This window comes from Ranitomeya variabilis, chromosome 1, assembly GCF_051348905.1.
Source record: "Ranitomeya variabilis isolate aRanVar5 chromosome 1, aRanVar5.hap1, whole genome shotgun sequence".
In the NCBI taxonomy this organism is placed as follows: Eukaryota; Metazoa; Chordata; class Amphibia; order Anura; family Dendrobatidae; genus Ranitomeya; species Ranitomeya variabilis.
This window is the reverse complement of record NC_135232.1, coordinates 216,893,276-216,909,969: the sequence shown is the minus strand read 5'-3', so window position 1 is coordinate 216,909,969 and position 16,694 is coordinate 216,893,276.

Below are 16,694 nucleotides of genomic sequence, written 5' to 3'. Positions count from 1 at the left end.
TACAGTATTTAAATATTACACAAAGATAACACAAGTAAATACAAAATGAAGTTTTTAAATGAAGGTCTTTATTAATAAGGGAAAAAGAAATCCAAACCTACAGGGCCATGTGTGAAAAAGTGATTGCCCACTAACCCTAATAACTGGTTGGGCCACCCTTAACAGCAACAACAACAACAGCAACTCCAATCAAGCATTTGCGATAACTGGCAATGAGTATTTTACAATGCTCTGGAGGGATTTTGGTCCACTCATCTTTACAGAATTGTTGTAATTCAGCCACATTGGAGGGTTTCTGAGCATGTACTGCCTTTTTAAGGTCATGTCACAGCATCTCAATCGGACTAAGTTCAGGACTTTGACTAGGCCACTTCAAAATCTTAATTTTCTTTTTCTTAAGCCAATCAGAGGTAGAGGTCCAAAAAGTTCAACTTTTGTCTCATCAGTCTAGAATATAGAGTATTCTCCACAAAGTCTTGGGGATCATCAAGATGTTGTCTGGCAAAACTGAGATGGACCTTTATGTTCTTATTGCTCAGCAGTGGTTTTCGTCTTGGAACTCTGCCATGCAGGCCATTTTTGCCCAGTCTCTTTCTTATGGTGGAGTCATGAACATGGATTTTAACTGAGGCAAGTGAGACCTGCAGTTCTTTGGATGTTGTTGTAAGGTCTTTTGTGACCTCTTGGATAAGTTTTCCTGCGCTCTTGGGGTAATTTTGGTAGGCAGCCACTCCTAAGAAGGTTCGCCACTGTTCCATGTTTTTGCCATTTGTGAATAATGGCTCTCACTGTGGTTCACTGGAGTCCCAAAGCTTGAGAAATGGCTTTATAACCTTTTCCAAACTGATAGTTCTCAACTACTTTGTTTCTCATTTGTTCCAGAATTTCTTTGGATCAAAGCATGATGTCTAGTTTTTTAGAATCTTTTGGTCTACTTCACTTTGTCAGGCAGGTCCTATTTAAAGGGAACCTGTCACCACCCCCCAGGCATTTGTAACTAAAAGAGCCACCTTTTGCAGCACTAATGCTGCATTCTGACAAGGTGGCTCTTTTAGTTCTTGTTCCTGCCACTGCTGAAAGAATCGTTTATCAAATTTGTCCCTCATACCTTGAAATTGTCCGGGGGGCAGGTCTTTCCCCCTAACAGAGACGCACCACAGCTGTCACTCAGGGCCTCTGCGCGCCGGGCGCCGCCTCCTCTTCCTTCATTTATTGAAGAAAACAGCCGCACTCAGGTTTGATTTTTTTAAATGCATAACAGGAGCAAAAAGTTTATTCAAGTCACCACTAGTGTTGAGCATTCCGATACCGCAAGTATCGGGTATCGGCCGATACTTGCGGGTATCGGAATTCCGATACCGAGATCCGATACTTTTGTGGTATCGGGTATCGGTATCGAAACAACATTAATGTAATAATGTGTAAAAGAGAGAATTAAAATAAAAAATATTGCTATACTCACCTCTCCGACGCAGCCTGGACCTCACCGAGGGAACCGGCAGCGTTCTTTGCTTAAAATTCGCGCGTTTACTTCCTTACGTGAAGTCCCGGCTTGTGATTGGTCGCGTGCCGCCCATGTGGCCGCGACGCGACCAATCACAGCAAGCCGTGACGTAATTTCAGGTCCTTCAGGATTTTAAAATTACGTTCTGGCTTGTGATTGGTCGCGTCGCGGCCACATGGGCGACGCGACCAATCACAAGCCGTGACATCACGGGAGGCTGGACACGCGTGCATTTTAAAATGCGCGCATGTCCTGCCTCCCGTGACGTCCCGGCTTGTGATTGGTCGCGTCGCCCATGTGGCCGCGACGCGACCAATCACAGCAAGCCGTGACGTAATTTCAGGTCCTTCAGGATTTTAAAATTACGTTCTGGCTTGTGATTGGTCGCGTCGCGGTCACATGGGCGACGCGACCAATCACAAGCCGGGACTTCACGTAAGGAAGTAAACGCGCGAATTTTAAGCAAAGAACGCTGCCGGTTCCCTCGGTGAGGTCCAGGCTGCGTCGGAGAGGTGAGTATAGCAATATTTTTTATTTTAATTCTTTCTTTTACACATTAATATGGATCCCAGGGCCTGAAGGAGAGTTTCCTGTCCTTCAGACCCTGGGAACCATCAGGGATACCGTCCGATACTTGAGTCCCATTGACTTGTATTGGTATCGGGTATCGGTATCGGATTGGATCCGATACTTTGCCGGTATCGGCCGATACTTTCCGATACCGATACTTTCAAGTATCGGACGGTATCGCTCAACACTAGTCACCACAATGTTAAAGCAATTAGGAGAGGGACTCCGTGCTAGGTATAAAGTAGGTAAGTAGGTAACGTTTCGACCCCGTGGTGGGTCTTTGTCAAACCTTACTTGAGAGAGGATAAGGATAGCAAAACGGAGATGCAGTGTAGAAAAATCTGGAGAAATTCCCAGTACGGACTATAGTTAATGCATGTGGAGATCCGGAATGGCACGGAAGGGGTATGTCCCTGGGAATACTGCAGGAGCTGGAGCACCACTTCCATTAACTATAGTCTGCACTGGGAATTTGTATAGATTTGTATATATTTGTAGCAATATTTGCTGATCCAGTTGAATATTATCAATAATATAATTGTGTAAATGCAAAAAAAAAAAAATTTATTTTATTATTTTATTACAAATGAAAACATTTTCTATTCCAGACATGAGAATATGAGACTGTAAATAGTGGTCAGAATGGAAAACTTTATTATAAGGAACGGAAAGATTTATGCATTAGAAAACATCTCCAATCCTACCAATATATCATTGTGGAATGAATCAGCTGACATGGTACTCCAATGGTGAAGTATCAGGACAACCACCAGATTGGTGCTAATGCTCAGACTCCATTCACACATGATGTTATTCTAGGTGGTACTTTTTACAGAGAAGCACAGAAATTATTCAGGAGCTTCTGTTCTGTCAGCTTTCCTTTGTTTTTGGCAGGCAGAATAGCATAATAACCCGCTGTGCTATTCTACCAATTAAATAAAAACAAAAAACTGATGGCTCCAATTACAGTCAATGGGATTTGTTAGGGTCAATTTGTTAAAAACTGATCAGTCACAGATCCGCTACAATCAGAACTTGACACAGATGGGAAGAATTGTCATTAACATTGAGCCCACTTTTTGCATAATAGAGATAATTTTTCCTATAAATATATCAATGGTACCCAGGAGGGGATGAATGCATGCCAGATCTCTTTATCCCGCTGCTACATACCTGTGACATGATTCATACATGTCAAATGGCCCAACTCCTATCTCCCTCGCCTCTGAAATTAGTAACCCTGGTTAATACCCAATATTTCTGGTGGTTTAGAATGGTGCATGGCTTAGAGGAGCTGGTTTACGGCAAAAAAAATGTACAGAATTTACTTAATATGATTACTCTGATTGTCGCATGTGGATTCGGAAAGGAGTTTTACCCCTTTAAAAGAAGAATTAGCATCTGCCTCATGGGGTTTGTGCTTTCCACGGAATCATCATGTTCGGCCATGGGTTGAACTTCATGGACTTATGTCTACTTTCAAACTACAGTGATTCTCCAAAAATAAGACCTAGCCTGAAAATAAGCCCTAGCATGACTTTACAGGATTTTTTTTTTTGGAATATGCTTAAAATATAATCCCTGCTCTAAAAATAAGCCCTAGTTAAGATCAGGGCCTGTGTTAGGGGAGGGGGACAAACTTGGCAATTGCCCAGGGACCACCACTCTCTTAGGGGCCCGCAGCTTTTCTATTCCGAGGTTAAGACTGCTTAAGGACCTTTGGTGATACCACAGGCATGTAACCATGATGTCACTAAAGGTTTCTTTTCTGAGGAAGTCTAGAGGAAGTATATACACAGTATGTGTATATACACATGTGTATGCACTGTAGTTGTGTGTGTAAATATATAAATATAAATATATATATATATATATATATATATATATATATATATATATATATATATATATATATATATATACAGTGTGTGATAACATAATATTTGAATATATAGATTTTTTTGATCAAGAATAAATGTGGATTGTTGTTCCCGGAAAAAAATAAAACGTTCCCTGAAAATACCAGCTTTTTGGAGCAAAAAATAATAGAAGACCCTGTCTTATTTTCAGGGAAACACAGTTATAGAGTCCACCTGACAGTGTTTATGTCCGTCATCTATTGGATCCTTTTCCTACATAAGTTCAGTTTTTCTATTTCTGTTATGTAATAGAAAATCTCAGAACTGTAGTATGGACCGAGCTTCTGAGGGATCTTATCAGACACTAGGAAACCCCGTAAAGGTGTGTTCACTAGGCATTTTTATCACACAGATTTAGGCCATCTTCACATGTCCATGTTTCCGGTACGTATGCTGTCACTTTTCACACGTACCGGAGAAACTTACACATGCGCATCCATTATAATCTAGGGAGCTGCGCATTTGTCCATGTCACCCACACATAGACATGTCAACTTTTTTCCTGCAGCATAGATAACAATATGTCCCGTCGCACACAGATGACGTAAATGTGACATCCGTGAGACATGTACCGGAATAGAATGTAGAATAGAAATGAGAAATTGCAGATATTTAGGTGTTAAAGATGTGCAAAGATAGAGAATAGATAGATATTCCTGAGATATATAATTAGTGCCCTGCGTGTGTAGTTTACTGTAAATGTATTAACTGAATAAGTAAATAATTGAAAAAAACTACATAAGGACCCCCCTCATTTTTGATAACCAGCAAAGGTAAAGCAGACATCTGTGAGCTGATATCAGGCTGGGAAGGTCCATGGTTATTGAGCCCTTTTCAACCTAAAAAAAACAGCCCGCAGCCGCCCCAGAAGTGGAACATCACATTACATGTGCCAATTCTGGCGCTTAACCTTCAGTCTTCCCGATTGCCGTGGTGCATTGGCATTGGCTGGTGTCAGCAATGAAAAAAATAAGTACCGTATATACTCGAGTATAAGCCGACCCGAGTATAAGCCGACCCCCCTAATTTTGCCACAAAAAACTGGGAAAACTTATTGACTCGAGTATAAGCCTAGGGTGGAAAATGCAGCAGGTACCGGTGAATTTCAAAATTAAAAATAGATGCTCCATACCGTTCATTATGGCCCCATAGATGCTCCACATAAAGCTGTGCCACATATAATGCTCTGCACCATTCATTATGGCCCCATAGATGCTCCACATAAAGCTGTGCCATATATAATGCTCTGCACAGTTCATTATGGCCCCATAGATGCTCCATAGAAAGCTGTGCCATATACAATGCTCTGCACCTTTGATTATGGCCCCATAGATAGCTGTGCTATATATTACCTCTGCACCTTTGATTATGGACCCATAGATAGCTGTGCCATATATAATGCTCTGCACCTTTGACCTTTGATTATGGCCCCATAGATGCTCCACATAAAGCTGTGCCTTATATATAGTGCTCTGCACCGTTGCCCCATAGATGCTCCACATAAAGCTGTGCCTTATATATAATGCTCTGCACCGTTGCCCCATAGATACTCCACATAAAGCTGTGTCATTGCTGCTGCTGCTGCAATAAAAACAAAAAAAACACATACTCACCTCTCTTGCTTGCAGCTCCTCACGTCCCGTCCCGGCGTCTCTCCGCACTGACTGATCAGGCAGAGGGCGGCGCGCACACTATATGCGTCATCGCGCCCTCTGACCTGAACAGTCACTGCAAGAGGACGGGAAGACAGAGCGGCGCCCGGCGGGTGGAACGAGGGAAGGTAAATATGTAATACTTACCTGCTCCCGGCGTCCCGCTCCTTCCCCCGGACAGCTGGTCTCCGGGTGCCGCAGCCTCTTCCTCTGTCAGCGGTCACCGGCACCGCTGATTAGAGAAATGAATTATGCGGCTCCGCCCCTATGGGAGGTGGAGCAGCCTATTCATTTCTCTAATGAGTGGTCCCATGTGACCGCTGAACAGGGGAAGAGCTGCGGCACCGAAGACCGTGGGATGGGCAGGGGGAGCGCCGGGACTAGGTGAGTATGCCTCAGTGCCCTCTCCCCCTCACCCGCCGACCGTGACTCGAGTATAAGCCGAGGGGGCACTTTCAGCCCAAAAATTTGGGCTGAAAATCTCAGCTTATACTCGAGTATATACGGTAATAAAAGTAATAAAAAAGTAATAAAAAAAATCCCTCATTGAACAATTTATTAGAAAAAAAGTTCCCGCGCAGGACCGACGTAGTCCAGGGCTTCCCACGGCGTTCCCCAAATCCGGCTTCACTTAGCGAGACCCGGCGACTGACATCACTGCTCATCACAATTGCCAGGTCTTTCTGCGTGCAGCTTGAGCAGGTGACTGTGATGAATGGTGACCTCAGTACCTGGCGATTCTGATGAGCGGTAAAGTGTATGCAGACTCCACCCACCCAACCTGACAGTTACAGCTTGTTCTGAGCAGTGTGAGATCTCAGCAGAAAGGATGGACAGTGAGGAGCCGTCAACTAGGCTGGGTTGATGGGCACACGGAGATTACGAAGATTTTTCAACAATTCTGTTATCAATTTTCAAAGTAAGTACACCAGCCACTTTAGAATTAGACATCTATGTAATAATGTATGCAGCTTGCATTGTGAATTCTAGTGACAGATCCTCTTTAAAAACTCAACCACTACATACTCTTCGTTCTTATGGTTTAAAAGAAAAAAACAGTTCTTGATCCACAAGTAATCAACGCCCCATTTTCATAATTTCAGGTCTAAGAAGGAAAAGATCTTCACCTTTTATGTTATATGATAGGAAATGTGTATTTGCATATTTTATATGCATCAGTGCTTCCACACAAGCATATCACAATGTACAATAAAGTAGACGACTACGTTATAATTATCTAGTGGTTATGCATGTATTGTTTTTTATTCAAGGGCAAAACAATAGACCATGACCTATCTAGAGTCACTAGAGATCCGAATTATTATTACAACCAGGAGGCAATTTCTTTATGGCAAGGACGTAGGGAAGTTTTTTATTTTCTCGGTGATCTGGCTCCACCTAGTGGACACATCATGACATGCCACCTTCTGTATAATAGTCCTTACCCTAGGTTTCTGGACCCTATAGGTTACTTGATATTCCTCTAGTGGATAAACTGCACTGCTTTCATGCTGATAAGCAACACAATGTGAGATTAAAGCCTTGCAGGTAGTTTTTGGCTGTATTTTGTTTCAGTAGAAGATTCATTGATTAGGAACACTGAGAAATTCAGTTCTAGACTATGAATCTTTGATTAATAGTGCTTTTCCCTCTAGAGAATGAATATAGAGGCTGGATAAAAATTCTTAAATATGGATGAATTCATACATAAAGGTACTAGGAGGGATTGCAGAGATCCCAAACACCAACAATGGCATACTTCTGCATCTTTATTATATATGATTATATTCCCAGGTAGATCTTTTGCTGCATCCAGCATTTTTATTTTTGGCAAAATTGTAATGGGATAAAAAAACAAAGACTGCATCATATAAAAAATGTGACAGAAACACATATGCATTGGTTCATTATATATAAATAGATCCAAATATGGAATTTTATATTTTTGCAATATATTGTTGTATATTATATTTAAAAAATCCCCATTTAGACTAGAAGGGAATTTCTGGATTGAACAAGAGGACACAAACCTTATTTATGAGAATGACCTAAGCTGGGGTGATTTTTTTTAAACGGGTTATTGAGCTTTATGTAAATATAACTAAATCACTATGTAAAAGAAAACAATTTTTTAATATACTTTGTGTTTTCATTTTTCACCATTTTCACGATGATTGTCAGCAAATAAGAAAACTCAAGTTTACAAATAAATGTAACAATCGATATACAGGACTAGTCCTGCTCCGATGTATTGATTCTAGGCAAATCTCCGTAAGCTAAACAGTCTGGATCTGATATGGATAGGAGGCAACTCGAATGCCGTACAGATGAAAAATCATCCGTATTTTACTGGATGAAAATCAGATGATGTTTTTCATACGTGAACTCAGCCTGAGCAGAATTCAGATGTCCGTGTTGTATCTGGAGCGCCCCCAGATGCAGGGCCGCGAGGTACTCGATACCGGGCCTCTCTGTCTCGGTCCTGGGGTTGTCACGGTGGCTAGACCCGGTCCGTGACCCTGCTAAGGGGCGTCCAATGAAAGGTGTGATGGTTGTGCGTGGTGCAAGTCGCGGTGAATAACGAGGACACATGGTTGCAGTCTCTTTACCTCTTTACTGAAGGATTCAGGATCCACAATCCAGAGTACTGCTAACAGGGCTGACTGAGACCGGCCGGTCCGAAGGCACATCTAGAGTTTCCTTTGCAGGTGGAAATCAGTGCCTTCCTTCTAGCGCCTGTGTGTTGTAGTACCTCCCTGCTGAGCACCACGGGATAGTCCTCACAACTGTTGTGTCTGTTTCTGATGTTCTTCTTTCTCACAACTCGTATCTATTCTGATGTTCTTTCTCCGTCCCCCAGATGATATGGATAGGACGCACCCGTATGACGGGTAGGCCTGGAGTTCTTCCGGGACCCTAGCGTCGCTCCTCTCCCACAATTGCCCCCTATGTCTGCTTAGGTGATTTAGGTGAGGCAGCCAACCTATAATTAACTGCCCTGCCGCTGTTTGAAGTAATGCTTGGAGCCCAATACTTCCTCGGCGTTCCGGCCACCGGCTACGTGCCTCAGTAGGATGTTGCCACGATCTTAAGGCACGACTCCTACTGGCTTTATTCTCCTTTGTGCTGCGATCTCGTTTCTCACTTCTCCACAATAAACCTCGCTTAGTTTCCTTTCTTATGATGCCGCCGCATTCGAGTGCAGGTGCGGCTCCATAACGTTCTGTTCTGTTCGCTAGGCCTCTGTCAGGATCCCACCCCTGACAGGGACCCCCCTGAATCTTCCCCTGCAACACCCTCTGCCACAGGATGTTGCCTGGATCCAACCCAGTCAGCTTCTGACTAACTTCCTATCCGGCCCCCAGTTTTACCAGATTGTGAGGAGTGGCCTAATGCATAGAACCCTTTGCTCCCCCTGGTGGCCAGAATGTGACGTGTAATGTGTGACTGTGATACCTGGTCAGGTGAACTCCTTAAGTGCCATCAGACGTACCATCACTCCCCTTAGTGGCGGAGCGTCAGTACTGCAACGACCAGGACTCTGGGGCGCTGCATATCTCTATTTTTCACTCAAATAACACGTTCCCATTATATTGTAATCTATGGTGCTGTTCACATGTCTGTGTGTTTTCCTGATCGTGTGTCCATGCAAAACACAAGGAGACATGTCCATTTCTTTCCAGCAGCATGGATGACAAAGATCAATTCAAGTCCATTTGTGTACCATCCGTGCTCTGTACAGTGGGGAAAAAAAGAATTTAGTCAGCCACCAATTGTGCAAGTTCCCCCACTTAAAAAGATGAGAGAGGCCTGTAATTGACATCATAGGTAGACCACAACTATGATAGTCAAAATGAGAAAACAAATCCAGAAAATCACCTTGTCTGATTTGGCAAGATTTATTTTACAAATTATGGTGGAAAATAAGTATTTGGTCACCTACAAACATGCAAGATTTCTGGCTCTCACAGACCTGTAACTTCTTCTTTAAGAGGCTCCTCTGTCCTCCACTCATTACCTGTAGTAGTGGAACCTGTTTGAACTTGCTATCAGTATAAAAGACACCTGTCCACAACCTCAAACAGTCACACTCCAAACTCCACTATGGCGTAGACCAAAGAGCTGTCAAAGGACACCATAAACAAAATTGTAGCCCTGCACAAGGCTGGGAAGACTGAATCTGCAATAGGCAAACAGCTTGGTGTGATGAAAACTGTGGGAACAATAATAAGAGAATGGGAGACATATAAGACCACTGATAATCTCCCTCGATCTGTGGCTCCACGCAAGATCTCACCCCGTGGGGTCAAAATGATCACAAGAACGGTGAGCAAAAATCCCAGAACCACACGGGGGGACCTAGTGAATGACTTGCATAGAGATGGGACCACCGTAACAAAGGCTACCATCAGTAACACACTATGCCGCCAGGGACTCAGATCCTGCAGTGCCAGACGTGTCCCCCTGCTTAAGCCAGTACATGTCCGGGACCATATGAGGTTTGCTAGAGAGAATTTGGATTATCCAGAAGAGTATTGGGACAATGTAATATGGTCTGATGAAACCAAAGTAGAACTGTTTGGTAGAAACAAAACTCTTCGTGTTTGGAGGAGACAGAATGCTGAGTTGCATCCAAAGAACACCATACCTACTGTGAAGCATGGGGGTGGCAACATCATGCTTTGGGGCTGTTCCTCTGCAAAGAGACCAGGACGACTGATCCGTGTACATGAAAGAATGAATGGGGCCATGTATCGTGAGATTTTGAGTGCAAACCTCCTTCCATCAGCAAGGGCATTGAAGATGAAATGTGGATGGGTCTTTCAGCATGATAATGATCCCTAGTACACTACCAGGGCAATGAAGGAGTGGCTTCGTAAGAAGCATATGAAGGTCCTGGAGTGGCCTAGCCATTCTCAACCCTATAGAAAACCTTTAGAGGGAGTTGAAAGTCCATGTTGCCCAGCGACAGGCCCAAAACATCACTGCTCTAGAGGAGATCTGCATGGAGGAATGGGCCAACAAACCACCAACAGTGTGTGCCAACCTTGTGAAGACTTACAGAAAACATTTGACCTCTGTCATTGCCAACAAAAGATATATAACAAAATATTGAAATGAACATTTGCTAATGACCAAATACTTATTTTCCACCATAATTTGCAAAATCTTGCCAAATCAGACAAGGAGATTTTCTGGATTTGTTATCTCATTTTGATTCTCATAGTTGTGGTCTACCTATGATGTCAATTACAGGCCTCTCTCTATCTTTTTAAGTGGGAGAACTTGTACAACTGGTGGCTGACTAAAAACTGTTTTCCCCTCTGTATGTGTTTAACATTGCAAAGTATAGGAGAAGCTTTATTTATTTGTTTTTTTTATCCATCTGTAAAAAACACAGAAGACACACTGATAATAAAAACGAACATACAGATGACACACTGAGGGAAACACTGATGACACACTGATGGTAAAAATGTACAAACAGACGGCACACTGATGGAAACACTGATAGTAAAACAGACGGCACACTGATGGAAACACTGATAGTAAAACAGACGACACACTGATGAAAACACTGATAGTAAAACGGACACACGGACGACACACTGATGGAAATACTGATGACACACTGATGGTAAAAATGGACACACGGATGACACACTGGTGGAAAAACCAGACATACAGATGACACACAGATGATAAAAACGAACACACAGATGACACTGATGATAAAATTTGACACAGATGACACTGATGGTAAAACCGGACACTGATGACACACTGATGGTAAAACCGGACAAAGATGACACTGATGGTAAAACCGGACACTGATGACACACTGGTGAAAAAAACAGACACACGGATGACACACAGATGATAAAGGTAGACACAGATGACACACTGATGGGAAAAATGAACAAACAGATGACATACTGATGGGAAAACCGGACACAGATAACATACTGATGGGAAAAACAAACACATGGATGACACACTGATGGTAGAAACAGACACAGATGACATACTAATGGTAAAAAACGGACACACGGATGACATACTGGTGGAAAAAACAGACACACAGATGACACACAGATGATAAAGGTCGACACAGATGGAAAAACGAACACAGAGATGACACACTGATAATAAAAGCAGACACACAGATGACACATTGATGGTAAAACAGATAATAAAATGATGGACAACCTAAGGCTCCTTTACACATCCATTTTTTAAGGACTGCAATTATGAACACACGCACACCCATTGAATTCAATGGTGGTGCACGCATGCCAGGTTTTTCACATGGACCACGTGTCTGCGTGAAAAACATGCAATATGTCTTTTTTTTCACGTACCATGGACTAAATGGGTGCTTGACACAGCCGTGTGTCATCAGTGTGGCATGTACTGGTGCCTGGGAAAAAGCAGTACAGTTATCTCTTTTCCCAGGCTCCAGATGCTGAATTATTGTCACTTGGTCTTCCTGCGATCAGCGAAACCAGACATCGCTGATGGGAGTTGGAGTCAGCACCCGCTGTGTGTGTAGATTGAGTGTCAAATAGATAAATAAATAAAAAACAGCATGGGGTCACCCTTCATTTTCGTAACCAGCTGAAAGAAAACCGACAGCTGATGCTAATATTCTAGGAAGAGGCCAATAGCCATAAAGGTTCCCAGTGCATTAATAACAGCTCACAGCTGTTTGCTTAGGGTCACGGGTGTGTCAGATACTACAGACAGTCACTCTGCATCTGGCTGCAAAATGTCTCTGACTTTTGGACCCAGTGGCAACCTCCCTCAGGCTCTTATTGACAAACCTGGACCTGGGTGTTTATAGACTCCCAGTCTGCTTCAGTGAGTCGCCGGTGATATTCACATTTTCCCTTGTGAAGGCCTGGAGCGATTGCAGTCGACTAAATTCCTATCTTGTGATGTTGGAGGATGTTTGGTGTTACCTCTCTGAGTCTGCTCATGCTAAGTTGTTTCCCCCTTGTTTGTCTCACTACTTCTCTTTAGTGTACAGTGGGGACTGACCAGTGCTCATTCCCCCTTCCCTATTCAGGCCCTAGCTCTAGGGATAAAATAAGCCAAAAATTTGCACTCTGTAGTCCTAAAGCATGTCAATGTGAAATATATGAAATATGAATAGCAATACTGCTTCTGGATACTAGGAAAAATGAGATGCTTACCACATAATTTGGCCAATTTATGCATGCCCAGCATCCAACGACAAGGTGATCTCAAAACTGACATTCTTTAGCACTACAGAGTGCAACTTTTTTGTGTATTATACATGGAGTTAGATGTTCCTAGCTGGCACCTGTTCACATTAGCTTGGAAGTGCCAGTCAGTCTTTTTGTCATTGCATATTATTTTCTGACCGAGCACTCCGCCCTTCAGCATGTGGTGGATTTTAATTGCAGCAGGGTCCTACCTACCCATAAAATCAGACTTGAAAGAGAGGTATTTACATCTACCAAGGAATTCAGACTTCAGTCTTAGCGAGGTATTCACATTAGACACGTTAGGACCCATCAGTTTTGAGACCACATTAGCGTTTTTTTGACCACTAGTTATGTTATCCCTTCATCACGGCATCTGGCATCTTCTAATATATGTTTTTCATCTTCTGGGCCTCCTGATGAACTGTCACAGCGGGGAAACACGTCAGGGCGTACCCTATACATGATAAGTGTACTCTTCATTATATCTAGTCATTATTGCTAATGCATTGACTAACTGATACTTTGCCTAATCCATCTAATAGGGCTGAATTTTTTATTCTGAGTGCTTATCATTGTATGGGTAAATGTGTCACCAATAGCATTGTGTTTCCTACAACCTTTGTCTACAAAACACCTGCACGGGTTTTTAGGCGTTTTTCCACCTGCTTTTTTCATCCCTTCTCTATCAATACATTGTTTTCCCACCTGCATGGTAGGGCGATAATAGGGGAGGTAGGGATAGTCTACGTTGAGAGGGGGCACCAAAAATCGCTACTATTAGGCTGCTGTCACACTAGTAGTATTTGGTCAGTATTTTACAGCAGTATTTGTGAGCCAAAACCAGGAGTGGGTGATAAATGCAGAAGTGGTGCATATGTTTCTATTGGGAAGGAGGAAGGAAATTTCCAGCACGTCCATCCAGTGTAGGTAAAATTACCAAATTTATTAGAACATTAAAAAAAAACACAGTTTTTTAAAAAAGAGAGAAAGAAACTCTCTGCCTGACGCGTTTCTGGTGCACCACGGCGCCCTTAGTCATAGGGCTCATAGGATCATATGTTTCTATTATACTTTTCCTCTATTTGTTCCACTCCTGGTTTTGGCTTACAAATACTGATGTAAAATACTTACCAAATACTGCTAGTGTGACGGCAGCCTTAGGGTGCCAACCTCCGCAGTAAGGCAGGTTTTTGAGATAGGCCTATTGCAGGGTTTTCTAGGCCGCGTGTTAGGTCTTTTTCTATTTTGGTATTGAACCAAATTTCACTGGGTAGGTTTTTTAATATCTAGTTATTAAAGATTGTTTTTAAGGGAATAAACGTTCCCTTTTTTCTTTGAATAATTCCTTAGTCTCATATGTGACACTGGTACGAATTTAAGTTTTTACTTATACAAATGGTCAGATAAAACTGTAAAACCACAGAAGGTATTACAAAGTTTCTTCAAAAGCTGCAGATAATGAAACATTACACAGCAGTCACTGAAAACAGACTGTGGTATTCTCAGCCTATATCCAGCAAATCGACTAAAAAAAAAAAATAAAAAAAAATAAAAATAACTATAAAATCTAAAATTGTAGCAGAAAGATCCTTTCACACCACCACCACCACCATATAAAGAAAATAGTACAGCATTAGAATGTATATTTTCAGCAAAATCAATTGTAAAAACCTTCTGCCATCATACACAAAAACGTGAACCAATCCTGAAATCAAAACCTTTAGAGGGGTGATCTGGCCTAAATTGATAAGTCTACAGTCACTCTGTAGGAGGATTTGCCAGTTTCTGAGCCAGGACCGGCGGGTATGCATGTGTTATACATACTCCCAGCCAGAGCCTGACAAGTGAGTACGCCTCCCTCCATAAACTTCTATGGAGCAAGGCCATGCCCACTGGTTGGCAGCATCACTAGACGGGGTGCGACCTTGCTCCATACAAGTGTATGGGAGTACGTACAACGCATACATAAGACTGCATAAGACTGCGGACTTATCAATTTAGACCGGACAACCTCTTTAATGCCAAATTGAGTCAATTGTGCATTTTTTCCACTGCATATTTTCATTGCAAAAAAACACCAAAAAACAATGTTGCCTGTTGTGAAATTGGATTTTGGGCTCCCCCGGTGGCCACTGGTGGAATTGAACTGGTGTGCATCATCCCCTCTGTTCACCTGTTTCCATCAGGATGTGGGAGTCGCTATTTAACCTTGCTCCTCTGTCACTTCCATGCCGGTCAACATTGTAATCAGAAGCCTTTCTGTGCATGTTCCTGCTGCTAGACAACTCCCAGCTAAGTTGGACTTTAGTCCTCGTTTGTTTTTGCATTTTGTTCCAGTTCACTGCTGTAGTTTCGTTTCTGTGTCTGGAAAGCTCTTGTGATCTGAAATTGCCACTCTGATGTTATGAGTTAATACTAGAGTCTTAAAGTAATTTCAGGATGGTATTTTGATAGGGTTTTCAGCTGACCATGAAAGTGCCCTTTCTGTCTTCCTGCTATCTAGTAAGCGGACCTCAATTTTGCTAAACCTATTTTCATACTACGTTTGTCATTTCATCTAAAATCACCGCCAATATATGTGGGGGCCTCTGTCTGCCTATCGGGGAAACTTCTCTAGAGGTGAGCCAGGACTATATTTTCCTCTGCCAGGATTAGTTAGTCCTCCGGCCGGCGCTGGGCGTCTAGGGATAAAAAACGTAGGCAACGCTACCCGGCTACTGTTAGTTGTGCGGCAGGTTTAGTTCATGGTCAGTTTAGTTTCCATCCTTCCAAGAGCTAGTACTTATGTTTGCTGGGCTATGTTCTCTTGCCATTGAGAACCATAACAGTTGCCTGCTGAAATAGACCAGCTTTGTGTTTTTTAAATCCGTGACATGTCAATTTCTATTAAGGTCAATATCTGCTTTATTTGTGGATTTTCCCCACAGACTTCAATGGCACAAGGAAAATCCACAGATAAAAACGCATCTGCATTTTTTTGTGCGATTTCACAGCGTAAATGTGATAAAAACTCATGTAATCCGTACTTGACTTTACCAATAAAGTTTTATCAAAGCTAAGTAACAAGAAATTTCCAAAGCAGAGTTATATTTATAAAGTGATACACCAAAAAGAGACAAAAATTGCTGCTGAGAATCTGAGAAATAAAAAACATGCCAAATACTCAGTGTGAGAACGCATCCTCAGCTGGGAAATCAGCTACAGACAACCTGACGTGTAATGAGTACATCTGCTCCTGCACAGCTCCGGACACCAACCTTCGCCCCGCACCTGCTCAAAGATCTAATAGCGCACATTGTGGTGGAAATCACACTCGATCACGCAGATTATTTCCAGGACAAATGTCCCTCTGGTCTCTTCTTTAATTAGGCACTTTCTATTGCTAAGCAACAACTTGTCTGTCGCGTAATCAATAATAATCAAATGAAACCCGTCCTTTAATTTTTATTCTCCGCTTTGGTCACCTCCTGTTTTCTATCCTTCCAGACATTTCCATTCATTTCAAGGACATAAGGATAGATCCTGTTAGTGAGATAATACTCATCCTGGTGGCATTGGAAGCCGATCATAGTAACATAGTAACAGTTAGCAAGGCTGAAAAAAGACATTTGTCCGTCCAGTTCAGCTTATATTCCGTCAGAATAAATCCCCAGATCTACGTCCTTCTAAAGAACCTAATAACTGTAAGATACAATATTGTTACGCTCCAGGAAGATCATGTGCTGCTCCTGGCACCATTTACTATAGCAACACAGCAACAGTTTCTGCCTCCGCATACACCCCCATTCCATCATATATGGTTATGTCTTTATAGTTG